Here is an 18,746-nt window from a genome sequence, read left to right on the forward strand (position 1 = left end):
AGCGTAATAAAAGTATCCCGCGAGTTGATACGCGAAAAGCGTAAACTCGCGCGCGCATTGGATTTTCAGAAGGTTTTACCGGCTCGGTGAGGTAAATCGTTTCTCTGCGCAAGGTTGAACTCGTCGGAAATTTTAGTGCAATCTATGACGAAGTATAACTTTCAGCCAGCGTATCGCCCTGGCTTCAGGTATTCGCTGGCACACAAGAGTTTCGCGAACCACTAGGTGTACTAGTAGGTGTACTCCGACAAGGAGAAGGGAAATCTTTTTTTCTCTCTCTCTCTCTCTCTCTTTTTTTTTTTTTTTAATTTGTAAGCAACGCGAAATGGAACGAATGTAGCAAACGTTAAATTGGACAATGTGACCTACGATCGACGGTATGGCTAAATCTCCGTACGTTTCTTCCGCCGATACCAATTCGCGAAGATTTACAGACGAGCAGAATTATTGATGCGGCGTGAGTCGAAAGCAAAAAGCAAACGCGATCGTGAACGGCAGCAAAAAGCAAACGCGATCTGTTCTGTGCGTCATCGAGGCGATTAACGTTCTGCGATTTCGATATCCCATTGTGTGCAAGCGCGACTAACCGAGAATTCATTGGTCTCTACCCCCTTTTTTTTTTTTATTCACAAATAAGCGAATCGTGAAATAGATATTCATAACCTGCAGTAAAGTTACGTGCGGATCATTGGAAGAGTACGAGGGATTAAGGACGCAACAGCATGGATGTCTAACGAAATTAGCCGAATATTTACTTTAGCAGCAATTATTTCAGAACGTAACGACTTTATATTTTACTTCGTACAGTTTACTTAATCGAGAGGATTAAATATACGGCACATTGAAAAGCTTTTTCCTCGCGAATATCGTGGCGCTATGCAATGTCACAGCCATGTAATTCGACCTACAAACGAATAACAGAAAAAACAATGAATCGCACCGTACATCGAATGTAGCGTTTATTCTTTCGTTATAAACCGATCAAGATGGAGTCTTTTATATTTATCCATATGCGCGCGATTTAAATAAAAGTGCTTATTACTTTTTAGTCTGTCGTTTACGGGGAGAAGTAATCCTCTTATAATTCCCGGTAGTTACTTTCGAAAACAATTTCACGTCGCTTTTGCCGTGCGACATTGTTCCTCTCCGGTCCATGCCCGATGCGAAAACCCCGAGGGCTATCAATTTTTTTTTCGAGAGCCCGTAGCACTTGGATTTCACTGCTCTTTCGGTGCACCGAATTTTGATCCACTTCATGTTTTTTTCAATTATTTCTCGACAGGGACAGCGGCCTCTGTGTCCGGTATCCTCGTTCTCATTTCGTTCGCTCTGTTTGAACCTCGTCCCGCGCGTGTTGGAGAATAAAAAAAAGGCCGTCATTGAGGTAGAAGGAGAACGCTAGCAACTCGACTATATCGCGACCAGGTCCAGCTCCGGGGTTTTGATTAAAACTAAACAGCGAATAAAAATTCCTTGCACGGTACGTACACGATGCGTGGCCTGGATAAAATTCTTAGTTGCGACGCTCGTCATAAAATTCTTAGTTACACGCACGAGACGTCCGGAATGTTCTTTCTCGATGTAGTTACGGGAGAGAGAGCCGAAGGAGAAACGGAAGCAAAGCAATTTAATTTGTTTATTTCACCGTTTCGCCTCGCCCCATTCAGATCTATTTTCTCTCTTTATAAGACCCTACCCTCGCGTAGTCGCGCAAGAGTACACTTCTCACTTCTTCCGCAGCAACCACCTTCGCAAACGTTATTACGCAAGGAATCTTTCGAGACTGGCCCAACTAATGAAATACTGTTTCGACTCGCGGTAGCTGATTCTCTTTACTCGAAAGAGAATGTTGGCCAAAAGGAAGATGATGAGAGGAGTTTATTCGCGTACGCGACTCGCAACAAGAGCTCGTAGCCGTAGTTACTGTTCTCTTCCTCTTGCTATTCATCTAACATATTCCGTACATTGCACAAAATGCGCGTATTTGATCATTTCACAAAAATAGTTTCAGCGTGTTGCTGAAGAAAGGTCGAGCGAACCCGAGAGTGTAAAGGAAATAAATAAACAAAAGGTAGTATAAAAGAAGGGCAAAGAGTCAATAACGTATAAAAGAATTATAATTTAAATAAGCAAAACTAATACAAAACAATTAAAATAAAATAAAACAAACGTTTCAACTCCAATCGAATCATTTTTAATGCAATCTTACAATAATATAAATATCGTTCTAAATTAAAAATTCGTACATAAAATTCTTACAATATTCTTACAATTCCTTAACATAAAATTTCTTCTTTCTGTGTAATACGCTGCGAGTCATTTTTATCAAGAATTAACAAAGTCATAAGAAAATTCTGGAAAAGTAAAATGAAATAAATAAATATATATATATATAAAACAAAATTATAAGTTTAAATATACGAAAATTGATTTTGCAACCAAATAACTTATAATCACATATTCGTGTCCCGAAAAAGAACTGAAAGACCATTTTGTGTCTTTCATAACTGAAAATAGACGTTGAAAATGTGTTTATGATATCGCGCTTTTACCAGGCAATTCTTTAACTTTTGTTATTTTGGATTGACCGCTGGAACGTGACGTAGCGTGAATATTTTGAGAGCTAGTACTTGTAGCACATTTTCTCTCTCTCTCTCTCTCTCTCTCTCTCTCTCTCTCTCTCTCTCTCTTGCTACAAACAGCGCACAAACAGCGCAAAAGTTTACATGAATATACCATGGGAACAATAGAAACAAAAAATATCCCTGCGGCTATCCTGAGAAAATGCGGTAATGCGGATGGGCTTTCATTTACGTTGGCACCATAATGTGAAATTAGCTCTCACTATCAGAAAATCTATAAAGACACTTAGGATATTTAAATGCAAATTATTCTATCATTTACGACAGCATGAGATAAGCTAGTTCTTACAATTTGCTTTAATTTTTCATATTTATCCACATTTCACAATTAATATTATCTTCTATTTTCTCTTTTTTATTTTTATGATTCATATAATTTTTATTTTTGTTTTATTTGTATTTGTATTATTTCATATCTTTGAGTTTTTTGCTTTTATTTTTAGTTTTTCCCTTTTTCTATGTTTTTAAAGAGCTTGTCTTAGAATATTAATAAACGCCATTATCCTTCTTACTTGCTACTTACGAACAGCGTAAAAGACTGTATGAATATACCATGGGGACAATAGAAACAAAAATGCTCCCAATGCTTCCCGCGGTTTATCCTAAGAAAACCGGCAATGGCGGATGGCGGTTGACAGAAGTGCACGATTTTGTCATTACAAGTCGGTGGTGAAGAAGGGGATCTCGGACAAGGACTGCGCTTGGCACGAAAGAAACGAACGAAGAATGAACGAAAAGAGAGAAGAGAACGAGACGAGAAAGCGACAATCGGGATGATGAAGATGGAGATGGTTGGTCTTCGCGGGAAGAAAAGAAGACGGCGGGTTCAGTAACGCGTAAAGCACCATGATTACCCTTCCACCGTAGGCAAAAAATCACGAAGAAACGGGAGTAAATAGGCACACGGACGAAGCGAGAAAGAAGACTCGACGTCCAATACTGCACTAGCATGACGCACGATGAAGAAGAGGACAACACGGTCGAGAAAGGGTCGCGCGATCTCGACCGGAGTTCAACGGACTCACGCGTTGCATCTAAGTACTTTACTTCTCTCTCACTCACTCTCGTTTTCTTTTTCATTCTCTCTTTCTCTGTCTTCATATATATGTTCCTTCTCCATTTACTCGCCGTACATCTTTTTCCGTGCCTAACGCTTCTACGTACGTGCACAGAGAAGCCGGTATCGGACTGGCTGGCTGGCTGGTTGGTTGGTTGGTTGGTTGGTTGGTTGGCTGGTTGGTTGGCTGGCTGGCTGGCTGGCTGGATGGCTGTGAAGCGCCGGCTGGCGAATGTAACGGTAGCCTTAAGCGTGGTCCGCGAACGTGGCTTAGTCCAGAGGATAGATAAACGTATAGTAAGATGGATACTGTCTACGTGTTCCGAGATAGAGTCCCTCGGGCTCTAAACTATGGCATGAGAGTGTGCATAAATATCCCTTTGCTTGGCGAAGATTAAGGAAAATTTTGGCAATGCTAATAGAAAAATGTGACAAATATTCAAATATAATTATTATACATTTCCTACTTCTCTTAAAATATTTTGATAACAGAATGGCATGTTGATATTTACTTTAAAAAGAAACTACATTCTAATATCAAGTCATAAATATAATTAATATTGTATATATTTTATAAAAGCTTTCGAAATATTGCAAACAGTCGCTATCGAGGGACAGTGGATTCGTTGTATTGCATTATCACCAAATCAACCGCCTATTAAAATCGTATTTATGATCAGTGTAGAGAGTGTAATTACCTCTAGGGTATATCGGAGCTAGTTGGGAAAGGGACACGGTGAGGGATAAAGGGGCAGTATAGTCGTTACGTCGTGTATACAAGAAATTGTAGCCTGTGGCTGAGAACCAAGAGAAGACGATCCGTAGAGGTTTTCGTCATGAATAACGCACCCGCTGCAGTGTGTCCACGGAAGAGTAAAGTTTCGAACACGCTTTTTTGATTTAGTAACGAGCAGATGGAACGGAGAGGCGACACGTGCACCCGGCGCCGTGAAAAACTTATCGCAAATAACAGTCCAAATAGTTGTTCGTTACGCTGATGGCACGCTGACCGAACACCATATGGAAGTCTACAATTCTTGCGATCGTACTGAAATGTTCCAGGACAATTTCTAGAATCCTTCATTAATCTTTCAACTATTTCAAGTCTATTCTATTAAGCAGAAACCTTGAGACTTTGATAGTTTCTCTTGTAAGTACGTGGCTAATAAAGTTGTCTTTAGCAAAGATTGAATTTATAGTAATGCTCTATTTTATTTATACTTATTCGATAAGTTGATACTCAGTGATACTCAACTTGCAGTTCATTCACGCGTATCTGTGAATTTTTTCAAAATAGAAATAATTTTATGTAAACAAAATAAGCGTCATATGGCAAGAATTTGTCTATTCTCAGAAATGGCCCCCTAAAAATTATCTTTAAACAAGATCGAACATCACTCTATTTTAGAAAATAGATTTTAATATTATAGATTTTTTTAAAATTATTTTGACGAACTAAGCGATAGAAAAAAAAAAGGACTTGAGTCTGGTTGGAATGTTAAGATACCGGGGCTAAGAAATTAGAAGCAGTTTTGTCAGAAGGGTGTCCAATTTCCGTCCCTCTTCATCGGCCCTCAATGTACACTTTAACCTCTCCGTTCTATACTGTCGATTGCCCTCGTTAGCATCACTGGCGCATACGCATTTCCTTCTCCGCCTGCACTCCCACGTCACGAATGCACCAGCTCCCCTTAAGTTGTTCCCAGAACACCTTGGTTGCGCGCCATTGCCTATCCGCATTCCCGTGGCGGTACATCCAGGCCAAAGTTTGCGCACTTAGGCGAGCTGGGAGTAACGAGACGAGGAAGGCGAAGCAACACGTTGCATGAAACTTGCTCTATTTATCAGCGGTTAAGAGATGCTCCGGCGAGAGTACTCAGCACGTGTATATTCACGCGTGTTGCAAGAAGGGGAGATAGGTGGAAATGAAGAGACTAGTCATGATGAAGAACAAAGGTGTGAAAACGAACATCACGAGGAAAATCGATACATCGTTATAATTGTTATTATAATAGCTGCAACAATAACAGCGATCCATTTTCTTTCAAGTCAAAACAGAATTAATTGCTAAAATTTCTTTATAGATTTTTAAGTGATTAAATATAACAAACTGCTGTATTGTAGTTTGATTTTATTGTCAATGATTATTTTCAGCGATATTACGAGTTGAACGATGTTTCTCTGATATTTTAACCTCCGCTTTGAAGGCACCCTCGATATCTTAGTTGTGAATTCTGATAGAGTTTAAGTCCATAAGAAATAAATAAAATATAATCCAACTTCCATTATAGTAAAAACTCTTTGTTAAAACATTTATAAGTATTCAAAAACTTTTTCAAATTTTTATACAGTCCGGAACAATAAAAATCTGGATATAAAAATCTGGATTGAAATTCAACGACCTGGGTTACTGACGGAAGGTGCAAAGTTCCACAATGGTGAACGGGGGGGTTAATTTGCATAGACTTTTTGCATATTTCACAAATATCTGATTTTTAAAATCGATTTATCAGGCAGATATTTCTTTCTCTAATAAGAATCTGTTATCACAAATTCTACAGAATATATTTTGACGTAACAGAATATAATCGATAATGTCATGTTAATTAATATATTTAAAGGAAAAGTTTGTTTATATACTCGATGCCCAGTCTATATTAATTGCACATTATTATCTTCAAAAAGTATCGGTTATTTTAATTACTACGTTGTCGCGATATACCGAAGAGACGACAGTTAATCCGTTTCGAAAGTAGGTTACGATTCTTGCATATAAATAAAACAAAATAAGCTAAAAGCATATAATTCTGCGAAATTTACATATTAACTCACAAGCAGTAGCGATTTAATACAACACAATATGAATTTACATAGGTCGCATAATTCGCGAATTTCAATAAAGCATCAATTTAATAGCAAAACCTCGTTTCACTTGTCGTCATACGTAATCACCGTTGTGATTTTCGATTAATTAGTGACGCCGCTACTGTAAAATGGAAGCTAACGTTAGTGTATGATGTACATGAACGTACCCACTCAAAGCTTAATATAAATGCAATGTATAATTAATATACGCGTAATACGCAATAGCATCGAGATGCTTTCCAATTGTCACGCACGAAATAGGATGTCTATTTGTTAATAGAATAACCTTATCATATATAAATTATATGCGAATTGTTTGCTTCAGGATTTTGCTAGACTAATCTTTAATTTGCGGAATTTTTGTAAAGGATGAGCATATGGAAAAATGACTTTGAAATTGGCTGAAACTATGATCTTGTTAATTATAGAGATACTGATTAAAAATCTTTATAAGCACACAATCACAGAAAATGGAAAATATTTTGCTGTAGCGCCATTTGTGAAAGTTGCTCTTTCAGGTCTAATCAAACTGAAAAATATGTTTATCTACTAAACATTTATTTTTTTAATAAATATATTTTAATACTTCGATGCACAAAATAATGATATGAATCAATTCGTGTAAAGAAAGTATAGTTATTTTTTAAAAAATTATACAGTTTATAAACAATACGCAACTACAGATTCTTTTTGAAAAACAACTGTGTGTTTTCTTTATATCAATTGATTCATTTTATTATTCTGTGTATAGTATCAAGAGACTGTTACTAAAAAATGAATAATTTAGTAAATAAAGGTATATATTTTTCGGTCCGAAATAATAAATGTTAATTTTATTGAAAAAATATGCTCCCAAATATGCTGACTTGTTTAAAAACTATATATTTACTTTTTATGTTTATTCTTTTACATAATATTTATATATAACCTTTTAAAATATTTATCTTGTATTAAATTAACACATAAATTTGAGTGGAGACCGTTTGGGACACGTAAAATGTATTATATTTAACATAAATTTTTCAACGGTATATAAATGACAACGTGATCTCGTTTAAAAATATGTTATTCGAAAAAAGGTATTTTCCGACTTAATTTCATCGTCATGGTTTTTGACGTTCTCTTTCAGTCAGGCAAAAAGAAGGGCTGTCATCAGGACAAGCGCAGAACTGCACTTACGAGTGAACGATCTGCTCGACTTTACGACGATCGCGTCCACAATCTGGTTTTTATACTGTTTTTACGAGTTTTAGCCTTCTTCCTAACGGGGAAGGACCCATGAGACTTTGCTTTGCGTCCGTAGGACCACCCTTCTTGTACCGCGTTGTACGTCGGTCGACAAGGCCACCCTAGAATGTAGGAACAAAGGAGGAGAAGACCGTCGCGGTATCCCGGATATGCGCGCTGTTTCGTCTCGTCGTCGTGTCGTCGGGAATACAAAAGGGATTACAGTTTCCGAATCACTGGATGTTTCGCTTAGTCGGCGTTGCTTCCGCGTACGGGACCGGATGTGCGAGAGCTGCGGAGGGGCCGGAGGCCGAAACGAAACGGGGTTGTGATGAACTCGAGGAAGTCTCTTTCTCTCTCTCTCTCTCTCCGTTTCTCTTTCTTCCTCTGTTTCTCTCCAGGTCAACATTCGCCCGGAGATCGCACGCCCTAGGCCGTATATTTGCTCTTTGTCGAATACGCCCAACTCTCGAGTCGCGAGATCGGGAACAAACGAAAACCCAACTCGGTAATATCTAACAACGCGGGTCGACGAACCGCGCGATTCTCTTGCGGTTTCTCACGGATTTCGTGCCGTGGAAGTCAATTGCGTTTCGCGGTAACACCCGCGAAAAATCGCGACCTATTGAAAGCTCTCGCGACTCTCTGGAATCGACGGGGGTAAACGCGGCGGGAACAAGAGTCGAAGGTAAAGAGAGGAAATCCAAGAAGTGATTTGTCGGTTCTCAACGAAGTCACGCTTGGGACTACGAAATCACGTCGTCCTTGCGCTTGCTACTTCTTTTTTCTTGTTTCTTCTAATTTAACTCTCTCGAGTCTCTGCCGCCGGCAGATGCTCGACTCAATTGAAGAAATCCCTAAAGAGAGACTAGACTAGAAGGTGGTAGGAGCCGACAAGGCAGATTGAGAATGGCTGGAAACGTGAGTTGGCAACGATAATTATATCTGTGACAACAGAGCGAATATTTGTTTTACGTTATTTCCATTGTTCTTCATACGAGCGTTACATTTTGAAATATAATTTTGAAATTATAAATATTATTTATTGGCATGAAGAAATAATACGGAAAGATTGAGATTTATTAATATTGGAAATTTGTCCTCTTCTCTTCGAGGGGAAACGATAAACTCGAGTAAAGTCGAAGTAAAGTCCAAGTAAAGGATGATAAGACAAGGAGATAAGAAGTCTGGAGTCTCTTAGGCAGCTTTTCAATAAAGCTCGCAGGCCACTTCTCAAACGATCTCTATCGGCCACCCACAATCTGTCAACTTTGTTTTTATTCCTTTTTTACTGGCCAGGTCGCTACTTCGTCGTTATTGGTTTCGACACATTTTGCGCCTGCTTTTTCCGCGCAAGAAATAGGCGTATCCATGGTAGCGATAAATAGCAGTTAAAAGTTTAAAAGTTTGAAGACTATCGGAAAATAAAACACGGATTTCATATTTTCTATAGAATTACTATCATTTGACTTGAAAGTAATTTTACAGTTTCTGGAATTAGAGTAACATTTGATCTTCTATATATATATTATATTGATTAATCCTAAAAAAGTAGGTGGATTTTATGCTTGTCTACTTCTGTCGCTATCAAGCAATTTTATATTCAATCCTCTTCGTTTTTTATACTCACTTTTTAAGGTAGATTATAAAATCAAAAGCATTTTGAGGATTCGCTATAAATCGCTACAACACGGCTTAGCCAGCGAAAAAGGGTAGAGAGAAAGAGAGAGAGAGAGAGAGAGAGCTGCAATATAGGTAGCTAAAATTCTGGAAGGTCTATGAATTGGAATGAATTACGGCCAGTTTGCGGACTCGAGAGGATCGAAATTTCATTGGCTGATTTGGCAAAAGAAATTCTCGCTATTAATCATCGACCATTTTACCTTTCGATAGAAACATTCGCTTTGACTCGTCGTCAAATCGGATTGTCTCGCTTTGGTTCTGGTTCTCCTGGCTATCAAGAAGAGTCATGGCACCGCATCGAATTTTCTATCGAGGAAAGGAAATACAGCAACGTTTTTTACCGCTCGAATTGATTTCATTCGAATTAAATCGTATAGTCGTTGATTGTTTAACTAACAATTAAGAGATCTATTTTCGTGTAATAGTATATTTAATTATGTGGCTAATTATATAAATGAAATACATAATTAGATATTTTTAAGAAATTGTGTCGAGACAATTTTTAGACAAAGCATACGTTAATTGCTAAGAATCCTCATCTTTTGAATATAAAGATTCTTAATTTTGTTAGATAAAACTGCAAGATCGTATTTTCTTGGAAAGTTGGTTCTAGGAAAACTAAGAGAAATTTATTGGAATATTCTGGGATTAATTGGTGAATTTCAGCAACTTGTGTGTTAGCATTTTCTAATTATTCTTAGTTTTGTAAAACAAATATGTGAAGGGGAGTGATGTAGAAAGAAGGAAAGAAGATCAAAATCGAAGAAATTGTACATCGGAAATAAAATATGCATTTGTGATGCGAAGTATACGAGGGTTGTAAGTATATCGTGGTGATTTTGACTTGAATGGCACGAAGCAAATGTGGCATACGTCACGAAGAAAGCTCATTATGGCTTTTAAATTATAGTCGCTGACTTGTGCAATGGTTGTCCCACTAGAGTTTTCGCTCGCACGACGTCTCACTACGCTCGTAAAAGAAATAGCGTTTATCGATTTTCGCCCGTGTGTGTGTATACGTGTATCCTCTTCCCATTGTCTCATTTTTCGTCTGTCCGAGACCATCGTAAAAAAGATATATTACGACAAAGAACGATGCAACAGTCTGAACTCTTGTCAAAATTGTGCACATTATACATCTTCCGGTTTTCGAATAGATGCGGATATTTTTCTTGCGCTTAGAATGGTTACATTAGACTTTTTACATTGATTTTAGCTGATCATTTAATTAATAAGAATATATCTCAAATCTTTTTGATAGATTAGAAAGAAAAACTGTTGTGCATTATATAAATTTTTGTCAATTACATTTTATGTTATTCGCTTTTTCTTGCAGTTCATATTCCTTATCTCCTTTATCCCTCTTATCCCCTTTATATTCTTTGCTAGCAATTTATTATTATTATTATTATGTTTGTCACATTTCTCTTTTATAAATATGTTACCTGGAATTGCTATTTTAATTCGCTTTATTTTGCGACTTAATTTCCTTTAAATTATCTCAGTTAATAATTTATTAGTTTGTTATTTGGTTATATATATATATTTGGTTATATATATACGCTATTACTTTTATTTCTATTCACATCATAAACTTAAGCTCATGTTTCTCCTCTTGACGTGCATTTTTTCCTTTTTTATTATTCTGTATGTTAACACATATTTCTCTTGTTATTTGTGCTTTATATAATAAAGAGTTATCATAATAATAATAATAATTATTATTATTACTTTTATTATTATTATGAGAAAGATTGTGAAGAGATAAAAGAAATGGAAAGTATTAATATATTTATAATATTATATAAAATAAAAATTCTTCTTCTTTAAACTCAGTAAGATTTGAACGTAGATGGATAACATGAATAGTCTACAAGAGAGAGATGTTTCCTTTTTGAAACTCCAAATATCCTCGGCCTAGCCTTGACAGATCAAAGTGGAACGTATTTACGATCGAAGAAGAAGAACATGAGCTTCTATATACGCTAGCTGGTCTCTTGATCCCAAGACGAAACAAGTAATTCCAGCTATCTATTTATCGATCTAGTTCTCCCTTGTCCACCCTCTCTTTCCGCTTTTTTCCTCCGACTATCCCCCGGTGAAACATCGCTGCTCATGTCCATGCTCTCTTTACCGTCGGGATGTTTTGTCGTACGCGCGCCTTGGTTTTGCGTGGCCTCGGTCGCAAACAGGAATGAAGATTTATCCCACTGGTGTCCCGCGGTTGACTTCCGTTTGTCAAACTGCCCGTTCCGTGTCTCGCGATTTCCACGTCGAGCGGTAACGGTCGGCGATAATCGATGCCATACCCGCGCGCTCGAAGTTTCTCTCGAATTCGTGATGGGAATCGGAGGACTCGCGCCATTACGGGGTGTATGGTATCCCGCATAGTCCCATATGGACACATCTTGCTTGCTTACTCACGTGCAAACCTGTGCTCTTATTCTAAACTCGCGGCGCACCGCAAACGATTCGAATTAATCAAGTCGTTAAATCGCGCGGCCCTCGGAAACTCGTATAATTTTCCACCCGAGCGAGATTAAGCAATATGGAGGAACTAATTGCGAACGATCTTGTTGGGCTACGTCAAATTGGAACGGTCGATTTTAATCTGCGGTGATTTAAATCGCCCCGATAAGAATAAATGGATGCTAAATGATAAATAAATGACATTTTGATTGACAAAGGATGAAGTTCTGGACTGTTTTTCAGCCAAAATGGAGAGATATGATGGCCTAGATATAAATATAAGGATAAGATATCTTGAATATCTTGATATTTTACTTAATAATTTTTAGATTTATTTGATGTATCCTATGACAAACGATACGCCTCTCACTTCGCTTAAGTAGCCTTTAATATGATACATAATTTGTACATCTCTTGAAATTTTTCATTTTGGCTGAAAAACAGCCAAGACTCAGAGTTTCACAACTTTTTCGCGGTTAACTCTTAATCTTATTTCTCTTCTTTCTTATTTCTCATCTTTCTCTAATTCTGGAATTGAAAAGAGATAATGAATAAGTTGAACCTCGACTAAGAGTTAATCTCAATTAAAAGTGAGTTGTGAAACTGGGCCTAAATCTAACATCCTTCTTACCTTTCACATCAGAATATGTGCATTGTAAGTAAAAGTAGAGCATGTGCAAAAGACACTCGCGTATTTCTCTAATGTTTGAGAAATAATTTGGGAATAACGAGCGAAATTAAAAGATGAAGCGATAAACTTGTATTTTCTCGAGCTCCGAGTTCTCTCGTCTTACTTTGCTGTTATCGCGCGTGAATGAGAGAAAGGAAGGCGCAGGCGATTACCAAGTTGAGAGAATAAGGAGATAAGCGAGGAAGGCGAGGGCTTCTTTTCTACTCTCTCTCGCGAAACGCGATTTTCTCGCTTTGTAGTTTACTGCAGCTCCGATACTGTCTCATTCGAACGTACGGCCGACGATACCGGTGTTGTTGCCAGATATCGGATTTGGCTTTGTCGGTAGCCATCCGCTCAGCCTTTCCCAGGCAGGATGAATCGAGTGGGATCGTGTTTCGGAAGTCTCTCTAAATCAAGTATCCGCGTCGTTCGAAACAATTCCTCGAGAAGGGTTGCGGTCCGTGAACCGTAATCGTCTTGCTGAATTTCGTTGCTGAAGTAACACACATAGTTACCGTTATTGGAGAATTGTTCGAGAGAGGTGCCACTTCGAAGCTTGGCGGAGAGGCATAGAGACGAGGAAGGTCCTAACACGTTTCTTCGTTTCGCACAGTTCTCTCCAGAATTACTAACCTAATGATTTCAAATTGATTGTTAATGATTACGAAAACTTGTTATCACGTGGTATGATGTAAAAGGCCCATGAAATCAGTGATCCATTATTTATAATTACTACATTTTTGTCGTAGATTTTAATTATTGATTTATTACGGTGTTACGTCAAAGTTACAATATATGGAAGAGGCTCCTATATACATTTTAATTTGCTATATTACTAATTTATTTCTGATTTTTTGTGTCATCATATTTATATTTTTAATTAACAATTGGAAATGAAAGTTGAATAAAAATTGTATATTACAGAATGTTACAATTATTGTACAACACAGTATAAAAAATTAATATTGAATTAATATTGAAATTACATATCTATGCAATACTGAACGTTGTGTGTGTGTGCACAATTATTATATAATAGCATATCAAAATATTCAGCTATCGACAAGTTGATTACTAGTAACAAACTTTAATTGTTGTCAGTTAATTGTATGTATCACGCATATGACATCTGTGTGTAAAAAAAGTAAAAGAAAAATTAACTGAAAAAAAATAATATTACCTGAAATGCAAAAATTAATTAATCGTTATTTATCTAACCACGCGAATTTGACGTGATGTTAGCCAATTTTAATCGTTTATATCTCGAAGGTGTTATATTGATGTAAAACCATTTTCTGGTCTAATAAATCTTCAGAATACAAAAAAAAAATAGAAAATATTAAAATTATAGTTGTAGAATATCTGTAGTACTTTTATTTATTATTGGAAATTAAAATTGATGTACATAAGAGTAATATTACTCGAAATAAACGTATATTCGGATATAACAAAGGATATCATCATTTTTATCCCGAAAGTCAAATAAATCTTCTGTTATTCTTACAATTTCAATAGTGATTCATCGTATTATGCGTATGCGGATTGTTGTAATTCCTTGCAAACTCTCCGCTCTTTTTACGGTCACGCGACAGTTGGAGGTATGTCAAGGACGTGAGATAAGAGAAAATGTTAATAGTGTGAATAGCGTTGATATGATGGATCAGTTGTCCGGTATTCATTATGATTCAGCCATGCGAGGCGCGAAATGTGCAAAGGGTGCATCGCTTTGTACGTTACGGTAGAAATGTACGATGTCCGTTTCAACCCTCGGATAGACACGTTATTTTATACACGCACTGTTAGACATTCACGATCTCTGAAGATTTCCTCTTTGTTTTATGGCATACAGTTATAATTTATAATTTACGTACTGAAAATGATAATTAAAAATGTTCGTTTCTATCATATGCAGTATCGTTGGAATAATAATTGAAATGCGTGTGTCGTATTTTAGTTTATTATTATATAGAACGTTATTTTTGTTATGATTTTCCTGTTACAGGAAAATTTTTCGCTTTATGTTTTAGATTTATACAACAATATACTTTATTATGAAAATACTGCGCGCGTAATAACGAAAAGTGGCTTAACAGTATTGAAACATAAATGAAATGAAAATCCGAGGATTGGGAGTAATCCAGCGCAACATTAATGTAGAATTTTAAATCGATGTACGATGTAACTTCCGGCGCTATCTGAATTTAAAGCCATGCTTTCTGCTCGGTTGCTATATCTGCATGTATATCTGGTATTCTTGCACTATGGTCACGGTTAGATCAAACGATAAACAGTCGTTAGAGCACCTGCCAACCGCCACTCCGGTAACTCCGATGTCGGTCGTCGTGTGCAATGGACACGGTGATGCACATGAAAACCGTTAAGCTTACGTCGTCCTATCGTCAAGTTTTATCTTCCGGTTTATAAATTGAAGCCGCTATGATTAAGGATGTGACACATCTCAAAAGCGCCCAGAAATATGAAACTACGTTTACCCGATATTCTTGATATCGAATTTAATAATATCCGTAGTCATGAAACTATCCAATCACAGTCATTCCATTTTTCAGAGGAATGTGGTTGGCCAATTTCATAACTATGGATGTTATTAAACCCGATTAAGGGTGCCGTGTAAATGTAGTCATAATTTTGTAAATTGTTGTATTCATATGTCAGAGTATTTGTGGAAAATTTTAGCATAAATCTTTTATTGGTTTAAAAGTTATTTATTTTTTTGTTTGCCTTAATTCTTACATATTACATATTTGTTATATACGATAAAACTCAAATAAAAATATTCGTGCAAAAGTTTATTTGGATCCACTTACTCGTTTAAAAATTATTTACGTAAAATTCCACTAAAATATGGCAATTTCGGTGCATAAAGCCATTATAAGCCAAATTATTTATTGTTTTGTTCTTTGAAGTTGGTTTTAGGGCGTATTTATGACATTTTATTTACTAATATTGGTTTTTATTTAATTTTTTAAGCTATTTTTAATTGATATTGTATAGTCAAAAGCTTCCTTAAAGCTTTATACATTTACGAAAATTGTAAATATAAAACAAATAAAAATTGCGTAAAGATTAGTACGTAATAATTTTTTGTGAAAAAAATAAGAAATGTACTTTATGATTGCATAATTTGCGTCGGTTTGCAAGAAAAATACTTTTCCATAAAGGTAAAAAATTTATAAATAGGTCAGTGTCTTTTACAGCTTCATACATATACGTATATTTTGACTAATATATAGAATAAAGCTTATCACTTATAAGGTATATGTTATGAATTCTGGATAATTGAATTTTTATAACGTGATAATTTTCTGTCGTATAGCATCACTAATCATCTCTTCAATTTTCGAATAGGTATTCGATACCTTAACCAAATTGTTTCTCGAGATATGTCCCAACGTTGTGGTTGAAATCATATCAATTATGTATCGTACTGTCGACACCCAGACGTCGGAAATCATAAATTATCCAGTAGATAGGGATGCTGAACGAGAAGGCGAACTTGGTTAACGATACCCCGGTGAACCTTACCAGGAAATCGACAGATTACCGCGTCATTGCGTTATCGTCGTCAATTATATACATATATGATGAATTTCCACTTCAAATATCATCGATAATCTAAAATCGATATTACAAGAAATCTAAAGAAGTAATTAAAAACGTTAATTTTAAGAAACCGTTCAATTTCATCAAATGTATATTTTTCTATGTTGATTTGACGATTAATATGAACAACCACCAAGATAGACGATACGTTGAGAAATAATCGCGCTATAATCGTGATGAGTAAAAGGCTTTATTACGCAAAGCGCGGAAACCGTGACGGTGCATGTTAATCATGAGTCAGGTTAATCGAGGCCGGTATGAGACTGAGATGGAGCGAGCCAATATCACCTGCGGCCCTCTGGCACGTTTACCTAACACTCGGCTTTCGTACGCTTATCAACACTTTCGGTTGCCACCATTTTCCGTTATTAGGAAACTTTGAATATGTCCTCCTTTCGATGCTCTTTCTCTCTCTCTCTCTCTCTCTCTCTCCCTCCATTTTAACGCTTTGGAACTAACGTAAAAATCTGTAACACAGTTAATAATGCTAGCTCTGTAAGATACATTTAATTTATGTTAATTAAAAAAAACATTAATTAATTTCAAGGAACCAAACAAACATAATAACTCATAAAAAAAGAAATAATTACCTAAATACATTTGAATCAGAATAATTTAAATTTGCATAGATGTAACATAAAAAAATTAAATTGTTTGATATTTTTTACAAAGAGATTTATAATTGAGTGAAGATAGATCCGCTATCTGTTCTAATTATTATTAACAGTGGAACTCTTATTATGAAAGAAGAAAAATGAGAAATATCTTAATGGGACGGAAGTTAAAATTAAATAAGCAATTGAAAGGGTATGTATAGTCAATAAGGTATATATGTACCTTGAATCTTTTTTTTTCTTATGTATAATCAGATCGAGGAGACACGATGTGAATAATTCCTCAGGTCACGCTCGACCGCGACCAACTCTCCACTCCGGTTTCCCTCTCATTGTGTGTCCCGCGCTTATTCCTACTCGCCGAGCGACCTCCTCGCGGTCTACTCCTTTATCTTCCTTGAACGTCTATACCGGCGCGACGCGATGCGTGCGTAGGCCGTGCGACCGGAAGCCTCCGTCACGGCTCGTCGAGCCACCGTTTCGTGGACTTCACCGTGGAAGAAGACGATCGCATGTGAATCATTCGTTCAAGTGGCGTGCCATCCTGTGGCTAAATCAGAGATGAAAAACTAGATAGAAAATGCTCGCTGAAAAATCCTGGGATTCTATAGAGATTCCAAGGGATATCCGTGAAATATTTAACATTTTATTTCGAACTCGTATAGATTATTTAACTGGTAATACTAATTCTGGCGATTCTGGAAAATTTTTTAATTTTTACATTTTACAATAACGTTTAATTTTACAGTAACGTTTTGAAAGAATTTTATTTATTATTATTATAATTTTATTCTTTAGTTTTGAATTTAAACCATAACTAATAACAAAAGCTTAATTACCAATCATAATAGTGGGAGAAGGAGAAGCTCAATATGAACGCAAAAATTATCATGAAACATATATCTATTATGTGTAAAAACTTTAAAATGTTTAAATAAATAGCTTTCTTTAAAAAAAAATTCCTAAAAACATCTTTTTTTTACTTATGGATGAGAAGTCGAAAAATAAAATACTTTTTTAGAAATTTTTTAAAAGAAAGTTATTTATTCAAATATTCCTCTTTTCCCTTAATAATTGCAAAATGGGATTTATTTAATTCAGTTAAGTTGTTACCGGCTATAAAGAATGTTACGTTGCGAAGATGGGAAACGTCGGGCTGGATGCGACTCGCACGTATCAGCGGATGCGATCGCGTCCGGTGTCGCGTATGGTGTCGTGTCTCCCATGATACCTGAATGATTAGAGCCTCCTTGGTTCTTCGTCACGCATTTAGCATCACGATCGTTCTAATTACGCTCTATCGCGTTGGTTCGGGGTCTCCGGGATTCAGGTTCTTCGACCACACGTGCATTAACGATAGAAACCGCCTGAGATAATCCAAGACTCGATTCGCACGACCATGTTTCACGCTCTCTCGGCGTGTTCTGCGCCATGGGTAGGTTGATATAGTATGCCGCGCGGACTCATTCTATTAGATTTGTGTCCTTAATATTATCATTGTAGTCGGTGTTACGGTAGAGCAACCGAGATTTATCCCAGGAATGTTTCTCGACGTTAAAATGCGTGCGTACCCGCACATTTGCATAATATCCATAATGCCAGCTGTGTAAACTCGTTATTATTGCGCGTACCTGTCTCCTTCACATTAGCGACACCGCGAATTACCGATTATCCCTGGCATTCAATCCGAAAAAGTAAAAGTCGCACGATCGATAATCCATTAAATTTTAACGTACCTAATTGCGCGACGGGATCGAACGCTAACCAGCGATTCGACCTACATCCGAGATGATCGCGATCCTCGTCGCGTTGAGCGCAGCCTTAGAGGTAATTTGCAATCGTGTCGGCGCGCCAGCATATTTCGGATTAACGCCCTAATAACGGATGATATCTTG

The 18,746-nt window shown here is 36.7% G+C and overlaps 1 protein-coding gene and 1 long non-coding RNA gene across 2 annotated transcripts in view; one reads left to right on the forward strand and one right to left on the reverse strand.

Moving 5' to 3' along the window:
- LOC147907403 (uncharacterized) overlaps positions 1–18,746 on the forward strand; it is a 143,657-nt gene that overhangs the window by 34,800 nt on the left and 90,111 nt on the right. The window lies entirely within an intron of this gene.
- On the reverse strand, positions 15,319–18,430 carry LOC147907404 (uncharacterized). Its single transcript, XR_015547384.1, has 2 exons — positions 17,075–18,430; positions 15,319–16,704 (listed from the first exon to the last, which is right to left on the reverse strand). It is a non-coding gene; the product is annotated as an uncharacterized LOC147907404 (long non-coding RNA).

The sequence above is a fragment of the Acromyrmex echinatior genome, chromosome 14, assembly GCF_024713525.1.
Source record: "Acromyrmex echinatior isolate Ae372 chromosome 14, ASM2471352v2, whole genome shotgun sequence".
Classification (NCBI taxonomy): domain Eukaryota; kingdom Metazoa; phylum Arthropoda; class Insecta; order Hymenoptera; family Formicidae; genus Acromyrmex; species Acromyrmex echinatior.